Consider the following 13423-nt stretch of genomic DNA (forward strand, 5'->3'; position numbering starts at 1 on the left):
ACATCATGCTCTCCTGTTCCACATTCCTCATGCCAATTTCCCATCAAACCACATGCATTACAGAAAGTCGGCAGCTTCTCAAATTTAACCAAATACTTCTCAGTTATGCCTCCCTTGGTTATACCCACAGCTCAGGTCAATTTTTTGTTTACATGAAGCTTCACCCTAACCCTTATGAATTCGCCGATGAAGCCGTTTGGCAAAGCAATCAGGACTTCTTGGACCTCACCAATCCTCCTTGCTAGGTTTTCCAGAGCACTTTTGCTTTTTAGAACTCCATCTGGTAACTTGTGAATCTGGCACCACGTCTCCAGTCTATCCAAATTGACCTTCTTCGGGTTAGAGAATCCGTCATATTCCGCCAAGATCAGAGCCTTGCCATGAAAGTCCCAAGGCCCCTGGTGCATAGCTTTGTTCTAGTCACCAAGACATCTGAACTGAATTAGCTATCAGTGGTGATTTTTCTACCGGCCGCTCTTGGTGTTCTCAAAAAGGTACCTCTTTTAGATTGTGCGCCCGGGATCCACCTAGGACTGAGACCTCTCTGAGGCGCGTTTTTTAGCATGCTCTATTGGAAAACATGTTCATGCGTGACCTCTTCTCTATGCGGCAACAATTTGAATGGTTGAAATACTGGTGGAGCAAACCTTACTATCCTGGACACAAATATAACGTGAATTTGATATCATCAGACTGTTGTAGACACAACACAAGCAGTCAAATACACCATACACCAATTTATCCAACCATATGAAGGATTGCAACAATGTAGAAAGGAAGGAAAGTATTTCGTCCCTATTTTTTTTGGTTTACGTGTTTACGTTCCAACTTGCCTCATCATTTCACGACCTATGAACTATGAGATGCAAAAAAGTGGAGGAGCATGCTATCCTTTTGTCGATGAGAAAGTACATGTCACACTTCAATATTTCGTAACATATATGCTATACTTATGTCAGTGACATTGCCTTAATGACATCTGCACAACTCCTTCATTGCTGGCATGCAACACTATGCAAGATACCTAATGCAAATCTCTATTCCTAATGGAGCAATTGGTAGTCTCACTTCCAGGGTTTTTTCGTCCCACCATTTTCTTCGGTTTCTTTTTCGTCGGTTTTTTCGTCTGGTTTTTCTTTCGTATCTCACCCGCACTTGCAAACAGCCAACGAGGCTCCCTCAATCTCGATCTGTTTCATCTCAGCCCCGAGCACCGAGAGGAGCCGCCGCCACCGAGTGGAGACGCTCGAGCCCCGAGAGGAGCCGCCCCCGCCACCGACAGGGGACGCCCCAGCCCCGAGAGGAGCCACCGCCACCGCCGCCGCCGAGAGGAGATGCCCCAACCCCGAGGGGAGCAGCCCCCGCCGCCGAGAGGAGACGCCCCAGCCCAGAGAGGAGCCACCACCACCGCCGCCGCCGAGAGGAGATGCCCCAGCCTCGAGAGGAGCTGCCGCCGCCACCGGGGAACGAGAGGAGCTGCCGCCGTCACACACTGCCTCCTCCAGGTCGCCGTCGTCACACACTGCCTCAGGTCCGTTGATCTCTCTCCTCACCACTCCTCACTCTATGGCATTCAAGAGAGGTGGTTGCAGCCGCCATGCTGCTGATTCGGTTCCCGATGAGGAAGGCACGCCATACGATGTAACCCCGGCCGGTAGGCCACCACACGATCTCCGCGACGTCGCCTTGACCCCGCTACCCCACATCCCCATTGGCGCCGCCACGTGTGACATCAGCGAGCCATCCCACGCGCCGCGACCTGATACGTCTCCAACGTATCTATAATTTTTGATTGCTCCATGCTATCTTATCTACTGTTTTAGGCAATATTAGGCTTTATTATCCACTTTTATATGATTTTTGGGACTAACCTATTAACCGGAGGCCCAGCCCAGATTTGCTGTTTTATGCCTATTTCAGTGTTTTGAAGAAAAGGAATATCAGACGGAGTCGAAACGGAACGAAATCAACTGGAGAAGTTATTTTTGGAAGGAAACACACTCGATGGACTTGGACCCTACGTCAAGGAAGGAACGAGGTGCTCACGAGGGTGGGCCCCCCCAGGGCGCGCCCCCTGACTCGTGGGACCCTCGTGGCTCCCCTGACGTACCTCCTGCACCCATATATACCTACGTGACCTAAAACTTCCAGAACGCAGAATAGATCGGGAGTTCCGCCACCAGAAGCCTCCGTAGCCACCAAAAGTCAATCGGGGCCCTATTCCGGCACCCTGCCGGAGGGGGGAACCCTCACCGGTGGCCATCTTCATCATCCCGGCGCTCTCCATGACGAGGAGGGAGTAGTTCTCCCTCGGGGCTGAGGGTATGTACCAGTAGCTATGTGTTTGATCTCTCTCTCTCTCTCGTGTTCTTGAGGTGATACGATCTTGATGTATCGCGAGCTTTGCTATTATAGTTGGATCTTATGTTTCTCCTACCCTCTTCTCTCTTGTAATGAATCGAGTTTCCCCTTTGAAGTAATCTTATCGGATTGAGTCTTTAAAGACTTGTGAACACTTGATGTATGTCTTGTCGTGGATATCTGTGGTGACAATGGGATACCACGTGCCACTTGATGTATGTTAAGGTGATCAACTTGCGGGTTCCGTGACATTGGGAACCTATGCATAGGGGTTGGCACACGTTTTCGTCGTGATTCTCCGGTAGAACTTTGGGGCACTCTTTGCGGTCCTTTGTGTTGGTTGAATAGATGAATCTGAGATTGTGTGATGCATATCGTATAATCATACCCACGGATACTTGAGGTGACATTGGAGTATCTAGGTGACATTAGGGTTTTGGTTGATTTGTATCTTAAGGTGTTATTCTAGTACGAACTCTATGGTTGTTTGTGACACTTATAGGAATAGCCCAACGGATTGATTGGAAAGAATAACTTTGAGGTGGTTTCGTACCCTACCATAATCTCTTCGTTCATTCTCCACTATTAGTGACTTTGGGCTGACTCTTTGTTGCATGTTGAGGGGTAGTTTTATGATCCAATTATGTTAGTATTGTTGAGGGAACTTACACTAGCGAAAGTATGAACCCTAGGCCTTGTTTCAACGCATTGCAATACCGTTTACGCTCACTTTTATCACTTGCTACCTTGCTGTTTTTATTATTTAAGATTATAAATACCTTTATCTACTATCCATATACCACTTGTATCGCCATCTCTTCGTCGAACTAGTGCACCTATACAATTTACCATTGTATTGGGTGTGTTGGGGACACAAGAGACTCTTTGTTATTTAGTTGCAGGGTTGCTTGAGAGAGACCATCTTCATCCTATGCCTCCTACAGATTGATAAACCTTAGGTCATCCACTTGAGGGAAATTTGCTACTGTCCTACAAACCTCTGCACTTGGAGGCCCAACAACGTCTACAAGAAGAAGGTTGTGTAGTAGACATCAAGCTCTTTTCTGGCGCCGTTGCCGGGGAGGTTAGCTCTTGAAGGTATATCTTTAGATCTTGCAATCGGGTCTTTTAGTTTCTTGTTTTATCACTAGTTTAGTTTATAAAAGAAAACTATAAAAAAATGGAATTGAGTTTGTCTCATACGCTTCACCTTTTTAACATCTTTCGTGAGTATGATGGAAAGGATAATTGTGCTCAAGTGCTAGAAGAATAAAACTATAAAAAATTTGGCACTAAATATTTGAATGATGAGCATGATTGCAATATTGTTAGTATGAATTCCTTGAATATCCTTGATGCTGATGATATGCAAAGCCACAAGCTTGGGGAAGCTATGTTTGATGAAGATGATATTTTTTGTCCCCCAAGTTTTGATGAGCAAATTTATTATGATGAAAGCATGCCTCCTATTTATGATGATTATATTGATGGAAGTGGATTTGGAGAAGTCATGACTTTATTTTGTGATGAATCCACTATTCCGGAAGTGGTTCCAATTGATTATGAGAACAAAGTTGCTATCTATGATGATTATTGTGATGACTTGTATGCTATTAAAAATAATAATATCCATGAAACTTGTCATCATGATTTTAGTTTTCAATTGGATTATGCCTCACATGATAATTATTTTGTTGAGTTTGCTCCCACTATTATTTATGAGAAGAATTTTGCTTGTGTGGAGAGTGATAAAATTTCTATGCTTATAGATCATGAAAAGAATGCTTTAGGTGCTGGTTATATTGTTGAATTCATTCATGATGCTACTGAAAATTATTATGAGGGAGGAATATATGCTTGTAGGAATTGCAATAATATCAAGTTCCCTCTCTATGTGCTTAAAATTTTGAAGTTATGCTTGTTTTACCTTCCTATGCAAGTTGATTATTGTTCCCAAAAATTGTTTGCTCACAAAATCCCTATGCATAGGAAGTGGGTTAGGCTTAAATGTGCTAGTCATATTCTTCATCATGCTCTCTTTATGTTACAATTCTTATCCTTTATGTGAGCATCATTGACATCATCATGCCTAGCTAAGGGCGTTAAACAATAGCGCTTGTTGGGAGGCAACCCAACTTTATTTTTATTCCTTGCCTTTTTGTTCCTGTTTAGTAATAAATAATTCATCTAGCCTCTGTTTAGATGTGGTTTTATGTGTTTAATTAGTGTTTGTGCCAAGTAGAACCTTTGGGAAGACTTGGGGAGAGTCTTGTTGATCATGCTGTCAAAAACAGAAACTTTAGCGCTCACGAGAATTGCTGCCATTTTTATTTGGAGAGTGCTATTCAGTTAATTATTTTTGCAGGTGATTAATAGATAAATGACTCAGGTCCAGCAATTTATTTGAGAATTTTATGAGTTACAGAAGTATACGTTTGATCCAGATTACTACAGACTGTTCTGTTTTTGACAGATTCTGTTTTTCATGTGTTGTTTACTTATTTTGACGATCTATGGCTAGTAAAATAGTTTATAAACCATAGATAAGTTGTAATACAGTAGTTTTAAAACCAATATAAATAAAGAATGAGTTCATTACAGTACCTTTAAGTGGTGATTTATTTTCTTATACTAACGGAGCTTACGAGTTTTCTGTTAAGTTTTGTGTTGTGAAGTTTTCAAGTTTTGGATAAGGATTCAATGGACTATGGAATAAGGAGTGGCAAGAGGCTAAGCTTGGGGATGCCCAAGGCACCCCAAGGTAATATTCAAGGACAACCAAAAGTCTAAGCTTGGGGATGCCCCGTAAGGCATCCCCTCTTTCGTCTTCATTCATCGGTAACTTTACTTGGAGCTATATTTTTATTCGCCACATGATATGTGTTTTGCTTGGAGCGTCAATTTATTTTTTTAGAATTTGCTTGCTGTTATTTATAACATTGTATTGCATCTTTTATTTCAATAAAAGTGGCATTGGTAGCCTTTACTATGCCTATGTTACAAGTATACATGTTGCTGTTTGAAAACAGAAAGTTTACCGCTGTTGCAATAATTCCCTAGAAAAGTCAGAATGTGATAAAATGTTGAAACCTTTTGAATATTAATCTCTGATAAATGTACTACAGTGGGAATTTTATTTCATAATTTTTGGAGCTAGGGAAGTATGGATGTTGCATCATTCTTTACATACTATCATGTTTAGGCAGATTGCTGTTATGTTTGCATTGTTTGCATATGTTTGCTTCTTTAATGATTCTATTTGAGGATAGGACTATTAAATATGCAGAGGCATTTAGTATGCAATGTTGAATAATAATTTTAGTGATTTTCTACAGTAGAGTATGATAAGGTTTTGGCAATGGTTTATACTAACTTATCTCACGAGTCCTTGTTGAGTTTTGTGTGGATGAAGCTTTTGAGATTTAGGGAGACCGTGATATGAGAGGAATTAAGGAGACACAAAAGCTCAAGCTTGGGGGTTCCCAAGGCACACCAAGATAATATTTCAAGAAGTCTCAAGCGACTAAGCTTGGGGATGCCCCGGTTGACATCCCACCTTTCTTCTTCAACAATTATCGGTTAGTATCGGTTGATCCTAAGTTTTTGCTTCTTCACATGATGTTTGCTATTCTTAGAATGTCATTTTATTTTGCTTTGCTTGCTGTTTGAATAGAATACCAAGATCTGAAATTCTTAAATGTTAGAGAGTCTTCACATAGTTGCATAATTATTCGACTACTCATTGATCTTCACTTTTATCTTTCGGAGTAGTTTGTCATTTGCTCTAGTGCTTCACTTATATCTTTTAGAGCATGGTGGTAGTTTTATTTTGAAGAAATAGATGAACTCTCATGCTTCACTTAGATTATGTTGAGAGTCTTAAATAGCATGGTAATTTTCTTAAAATCCTAATATGCTAGGTATTCAAGAATAATAAAAATTCTCTTATGAGTGTGTTGAATACTATGAGAAGTTTGATACTTGATAATTGTTTTGAGATATGGAGATGGTGATATTAGAGTCATGCTAGTTGAGTAGTTATGAATTTGAGAAATACTTGTGTTGAAGTTTGTGATTCCCGTAGCATGCACGTATGGTGAACCGTTATGTAACGAAGTCGGAGCATGAGGTGTTTATTGATTGTCCTCCTTATGAGTGGCGGTCGGGGACGAGCAATGGTCTTTTCCTACCAATCTATCCCCCTAGGAGCATGCGCGTAATACTTTGCTTTGATAACTTGTAGATTTTTGCAATAAGTATATGAGTTCTTTATGACTAATGTGAGTCCATGGATTATACGCACTCTCATCCTTCCACCTTTGCTAGCCTCTCTAGTACCGCACAACTTTCGCCGGTACCATAAACCCACCATTTACCTTCCTCAAAACAGCCACCATACCTACCTATTATGGCATTTCCATAGCCATTCTGAGATATATTGCCATGCAACTTTCCACCATCTAGTTCATCATGACACATTCATCATCGTCATATTGCTTAGCATGATAATGTAGTTGACACAGTATTTGTGGCAAAGCCACCGTTCATAATTCTTTCATACTTGTCACTCTTGATTCATTGCATATCCCGGTACACCGCCGGAGGCATCCATATAGAGTCATACTTTGTTCTAGTATCGAGTTGTATCATTGAGTTGTAAATAAATAGAAGTGTGATGATCATCATTCAATAGAGCATTGTCCCAAAAAAAGAAAAAAAGAAAGGCCAAAAAAAAGAGAAAGGCCAAATAAAAAAATAAAAGGTACAATGCTACTATCCTTTTACCACACTTGTGCTTCAAAGTAGCACCATGATATAGCGAGTCTCATATATTGTGCTTCAAAGTAGCACCATGTTCTTCATGATAGAGAGTCTCCTATGTTGTCACTTTCATATACTAGTGGGAATCTTTCATTATAGAACTTGGCTTGTATATTCCAATGATGGGCTTCCTCAAAATGCCCTAGGTCTTCGTGAGCAAGCGAGTTGGATGCACACCCACTAGTTTCTTTTGTTGAGCTTTCATACATTTATAGCTCTAGTGCATCCGTTGCGTGGCAATCCCTACTCACTCACATTGATATCTATTGATGGGCATCTCCATAGCCGGTTGATACGCCTAGTCGATGTGAGACTGTCTTCTCCCTTTTTGTCTTCTCTACAACCACCATTCTATTCCACCTATAGTGCTATATCCATGGCTCACGCTTATGTATTGCGTGAAGATTGAAAAAGTTTGAGAACATTAAAAGTATGAAACAATTGCTTGGCTTGTCATCGGGGTTGTGCATGATTTAAATATTTTGTGTGGTGAAGATGGAGCATAGCCAGACTATATGATTTTGTAGGGATAACTTTCTTTGGCCATGCTATTTTGAGAAGACATGATTGCTTAGTTGGTATGCTTGAAGTATTATTATTTTCTATGTCAATATGAACTTTTGTCTTGAATCTTATGGATCTGAATATTCATGCCACAATTAAGAAGAATTACATTGAAATTATGCCAACTAGCATTCCACATCAAAAATTATCTTTTTATTATTTACCTACTCGAGGACGAGCAGGAATTAAGTTTGGGGATGCTTGATACGTCTCCAACGTATCTATAATTTTTGATTGCTCCAAGCTATATTATCTACTGTTTTAGGCAATATTGGGCTTTATTATCCACTTTTATATTATTTTTGGGACTAACCTATTAACCGGAGGCCCAGTCCAGATTTGTTGTTTTATGCCTATTTCAGTGTTTTAAACAAAAGGAATATCAGACTGAGTCGAAACGGAACGAAATCAACTGGAGAAGTTATTTTTGGAAGGAAACACACCCGATGGACTTGGACCCTACGTCAAGGAAGGAACGAGGTGCTCATGAGGGTGGGGGGCGCCCCCCCCTAGGGCGCGCCACCTGTCTCGTGGGACCCTCGTGGCTCCCCTGACGTACTTCCTGCACCCATATATACCTACGTGACCTAAAACTTCTAGAACGCAGAATAGATCGGGAGTTCCACCGCCAGAAGCCTCCGTAGCCACCAAAAGTCAATCGAGACCCTGTTCTGGCACCCTGTCGGAGGGGGGGAACCCTCACCGGTGGCCATCTTCATCATCCCGGTGCTCTCCATGACGAGGAGGGAGTAGTTCTCCCTCGGGGCTGAGGGTATGTACCAGTAGCTATGTGTTTGATCTCTCTCTCTCGTGTTCTTGAGGTGATACGATCTTGATGTATCGCGAGCTTTGCTATTATAGTTGGATCTTATGTTTCTCCTTCCCCTCTTCTCTCTCGTAATGAATCGAGTTTCCCCTTTGAAATAATCTTATCGGATTGAGTCTTTAAAGACTTGTGAATACTTGATGTATGTCTTGCCGTGGATATCTGTGGTGACAATGGGATACCACGTGCCACTTGATGTATGTTAAGGTGATCAACTTGTGGGTTTTGTGACATTGGGAACCTATGCATAGGGGTTGGCACACGTTTTCGTCGTGATTCTCTGGTAGAACTTTGGGGCACTCTTTGAGGTCCTTTGTGTTGGTTGAATACATGAATCTGAGATTGTGCGATGCATATCGTATAATCATACCTACGGATACTTGAGGTGACATTGGAGTATCTAGGTGACATTAGGGTTTTGGTTGATTTGTATCTTAAGGTGTTATTCTAGTACGAACTCTAGGGCTGTTTGTGACACTTATAGGAATAGCCCAACGTATTGATTGGAAAGAATAACTTTGAGGTGGTTTCGTACCCTACCATAATCTCTTCGTTCGTTCTCCGCTATTAGTGACTTTGGAGTGACTCTTTTGTTTCATGTTGAGGGATAGTTTTATGATCCAATTATGTTAGTATTGTTGAGGGAACTTACACTAGCGAAAGTATGAACCCTAGGCCTTGTTTCAACGCATTGCAATACCGTTTATGCTCACTTTTATCACTTGCTACCTTGCTGTTTTTATTATTTCAGATTATAAATACCTTTATCTACTATCCATATACCACTTGTATCGCCATCTCTTCGCCGAACTAGTGCACCTATACAATTTACCATTGTATTGGGTGTGTTGGGGACACAAGAGACTCTTTGTTATTTGGTTGCAGGGTTGCTTGAGAGAGACCATCTTCATCCTATGCCTCCTATGGATTGATAAACCTTAGGTCATCCACTTGAGGGAAATTTGCTACTGTCCTATAAACCTCTGCACTTGGAGGCCCAACAACGTCTACAAGAAAAAGGTTGTGTAGTAGACATCACGACCCCCCTGCGAGCGATGTTGTTCCGGCGACCCCGACAACTAATTGGGCGTCCACACTTCCACCTATCGCTCCAGCTGTTGTTTAGGGGGTGGCCATTCCCGTGGGCATCTGGTGGCTGGCAGAGGTCTCCTGGACCAGATCTGCCGACAACTCAACGCACGAAGGAGTTCTCCGTGAGTTCAATCTAGCTATGTAGCCCTTGTGGAGAAGTACCCAGAAAGGAGGTGGAATCAGCTGTTGACTATGCCTCTGCATATGCATCCATCCGTTTAAGGGTGACCACAATTGGTAAGATGTAGGACAACTAGGCCACAAATTGATCTGATATCAAATGGTGTAGATTAGTAGATACAACATATAGATACGGTCCACTGGGATGGTCATAGTTTAACCATCTTTCTTTAATGTTATATACTGCAGTCATCTATTTTTTTTCCTATAATTTTCCTTGATTTTCTTCAAAAGTGTTGATATATTATGACTATTTTCATCATATCATGCCTTTTCATTGTGAAATATGAAAATGCATCATCGCTGACTATGTACTTTCATTCTTTTTAATATCTTAGGATCCGAGAATATAAAAAAAGGGTTTCTGTTTCATCTCCCCTGACGCTCTCTGGCCAACAGATGCACATACCTCACCCCATTAATACCATGCAGATGCTATGTTTAAAAACCCTTTTGTAATGCCATCGTCATTCAGCCCGCACGCCTACTCGCATCCACATCTCGGAACCGACCTCCATTCTGGTAGCACCCCCTGTTTTCAACCACCTAAAGATTCCTATACTGAGCTTATGTTTTGTTAGATTGCCCCTCCGATTGAAAAGTGCTCTATGTTTTACTTCATAAGTCTTTTGCTGGTTGGATTGACTTGATCACTTCAGATGACTCTTGCTGGATGCTCCCTTTTTCCAGCTACCCCTAATTTTCCTATGATTAACTTATGTTTTTTAATTTTTCAGATCGCACTCTGGATAGAAAGATGCTAGGCATTTTGCTTCATAGGTTCATGTTGTTGGCATTGACTTCATTGATTCACAGGTCTCTTGCTACTTGAATTTGTACGGAAGATCCCCTCTGTTAATATTTTTCCCTTCATGAGCATTTGCAACTTTTATTTATGTATCTTAGGAATTTCTTTCTCTGGAGATTTTCCAGTTTAGAGAACTTAACTTCACAATTGACATCAAAAGAGAAACAGATAACAATTACAAAGAAAATAAAATTTAGAAAATCTGTGGATGAAACTAAGCAAGGGATATTAACCATGAGGTGCTTTCCAGATGTATAAGTCAATTTTATTTAGTCCATCCAAGTTTATTGTCTATGAGAAAGTTGATGTCAATATCCATGCATCCTTCCTCCCCTAGAAATCAGTTTTCTAGAACGGTGTGATGTGTGCCTTGAGTTTTCTTTTTACTAGTGGACCCGTTGCGCCAAATGGCGCAGAGACCTACTAATTCCATGTTAGCGATGAAAAGAAGTTCATATTTTAGTTGATTTTGTTACTGGCAAGCACATATAAAAACAAATTTAATCTCTCTTAGTTGAAGAAAATAGGGTCTTACAGCTAACAAAAAATTTATATCCCTTCGATTTGCTCTTCATTGGTTATTGCCATCAGGAGATGTCTTAGATTATCTCTTCATTGGTAGCTGAACAATGCCCTTTTTCTTAACCTATTGGATCCGACCCTATGTTTCTTTAGAGAACGGAACATAACTACAATAACATCAGCATGAAATTTACAACCAGGCAAACACCTCATTTCTTCATAGCAAACACCAAGTTCATCTTCCGCAGGAGAAGTGCACAAGACAGTCATATTTCCACTGACCACAAAGTGAACAAATTCAAACAAACTTGACTCAGTAGCATGTTGCGCATGTTATATTCATAAAAATTCTATCTTCATTCACTACTAGGAAAAGGGCTATAGCTAATATGGACATTAATGGCGCACCATGTATGTGGTGCGCCACTGTTATATAGCAGTGGCGCATCAGATACAGGTGCGCCATTAGTGTACTCATTACTAATGGCGCACCAGACACACGGTGCGCCATTACTAACAAATTTTTATTTTTCCAAACTATTAATGATGCACCAAGGCACAGTGCGCCATTACTAGTTTCAACTAGTAATGACGCATCACACACTCTGTGCGCCACTACTAACAATTTTTTTTTACTTTTTTCAAAACTAGTAATGGCGCATCAGTGTATAGTGCGCCATTACTAGTTCAAACTAGTAATGGCGCACCACAATCACAGTGCGCCACTACTAACATTTTTTTATTTTTTTTCAAAAACTAGTAATGGTGCACCACGTAACGAGTGCGCCATTAGTAACCAGGGTTACTAATGGCGCATTGTTAGGTACTAACTTTCTTTGCACCACCACCCCCCCTGGACCGTCTTTTCAGTTTTAGAAAAAATAAAAGAAAATGATGGAAATGTCAAAAAATAAAAGAAAATAAGTTTCCCGTGTGATATGTGGTCTAGTTGTTGGGAAAATTTCTAAATATGAATTTTGACTTTATTTGCAAAATCTCTTTGGAATTTAGTAAAATGGGCATAACTTTTGCATACAAACTCGGATTAAAAAGTTTTTTATATGAAAAATCATCTACTCGAAAAGTTACATCCGAATTGAACCGGGGGAACTTTGTTCAAGATTTTCAGAATCTCCAAAAACCTAACAGAACGAAATATATGGGGCTTTTAAGATTTGAGGGGGCAAAAATGGGAAAAAAATCAAACTTACTAGTGGCGCACCATTTGCTAGGTGCGCCACTAGTAACAAAAAAAATTGGTTTCCAAAAAAAAATTTGCATTTTTTTTTCAAAATATGATACGTAATATGACCGGGAAGTTTGAAATATTTTTCAAAATTTCATCACACTCATGAACATGAACAAAGTCCTATACATCAACAAGGTTTAATATGATTGATATGATAGATATATCAACAAGTGCATGTTAAGTGAAGTGGAGCTAGGGTTGGATAGAACTATGAAGTTAAGCGTGCTCGGGTTGGAGTAGTGTGAGATTGGGTGACCTTCCGGGAAGTTTGACCACTTAGTGTGATTTGACTTGAGATTAAGCATATTGACCCGAGATTAAGCCATAATGACCTGAGATTAAGAAAAAATTGAAAAAAAAAATTGAATTTTTCTTGAAAGAAATTTGTTAGTAATGGCGCACTTCTATGTGGTGCGCCATTACTAAGTCAGATATTAATGGCGCACTTCTACGCATACTAATGGCGCACTATAGGTGCGCCATTAGTATTTGTTACTAGTGGCGTGATAATAGTGGCGCACCTGTAGGGCACCATTAATGGCCAAAACAGGTGCGCCACTAGTTAGCCTTTGCCTAGTAGTGATTTGATCACGAACTACACAACAAATGACATAGAGTAGCTTCCAAATATATAACATAGAAGCTGCAACTACGTACCAACTGAATGTTGAAGGAGACTTATCCTTCTTTACAGTTTATTGTTGGCACAACAATCCAAAACTTCATATGTACAAATTTGGACGTTGGTTTTACTACCGTTTTTATACTTTAACTACCATTAATGCAAACCAGTATGTGTATCTCTCTTTCAATAATCAAAATCAATAAAAGAGCCAGTGTGCATCTATTATTTCACCCACAGAAAATAAGGTCTTGCACATTACAACTATTTTCGATGCATCAAGATTCAAAAATTAAAGTAAACTACAGGGCTAATATAACCATTCCATACACTAAGAATAGACCACGAAAGACATAGAAGCACACAAGCACAACGAGG

This window comes from Triticum urartu, chromosome 5A (genome assembly GCF_056163025.1).
Source record: "Triticum urartu cultivar PI428250 chromosome 5A, HENAU_Tu73, whole genome shotgun sequence".
NCBI classification, from domain to species: domain Eukaryota; kingdom Viridiplantae; phylum Streptophyta; class Magnoliopsida; order Poales; family Poaceae; genus Triticum; species Triticum urartu.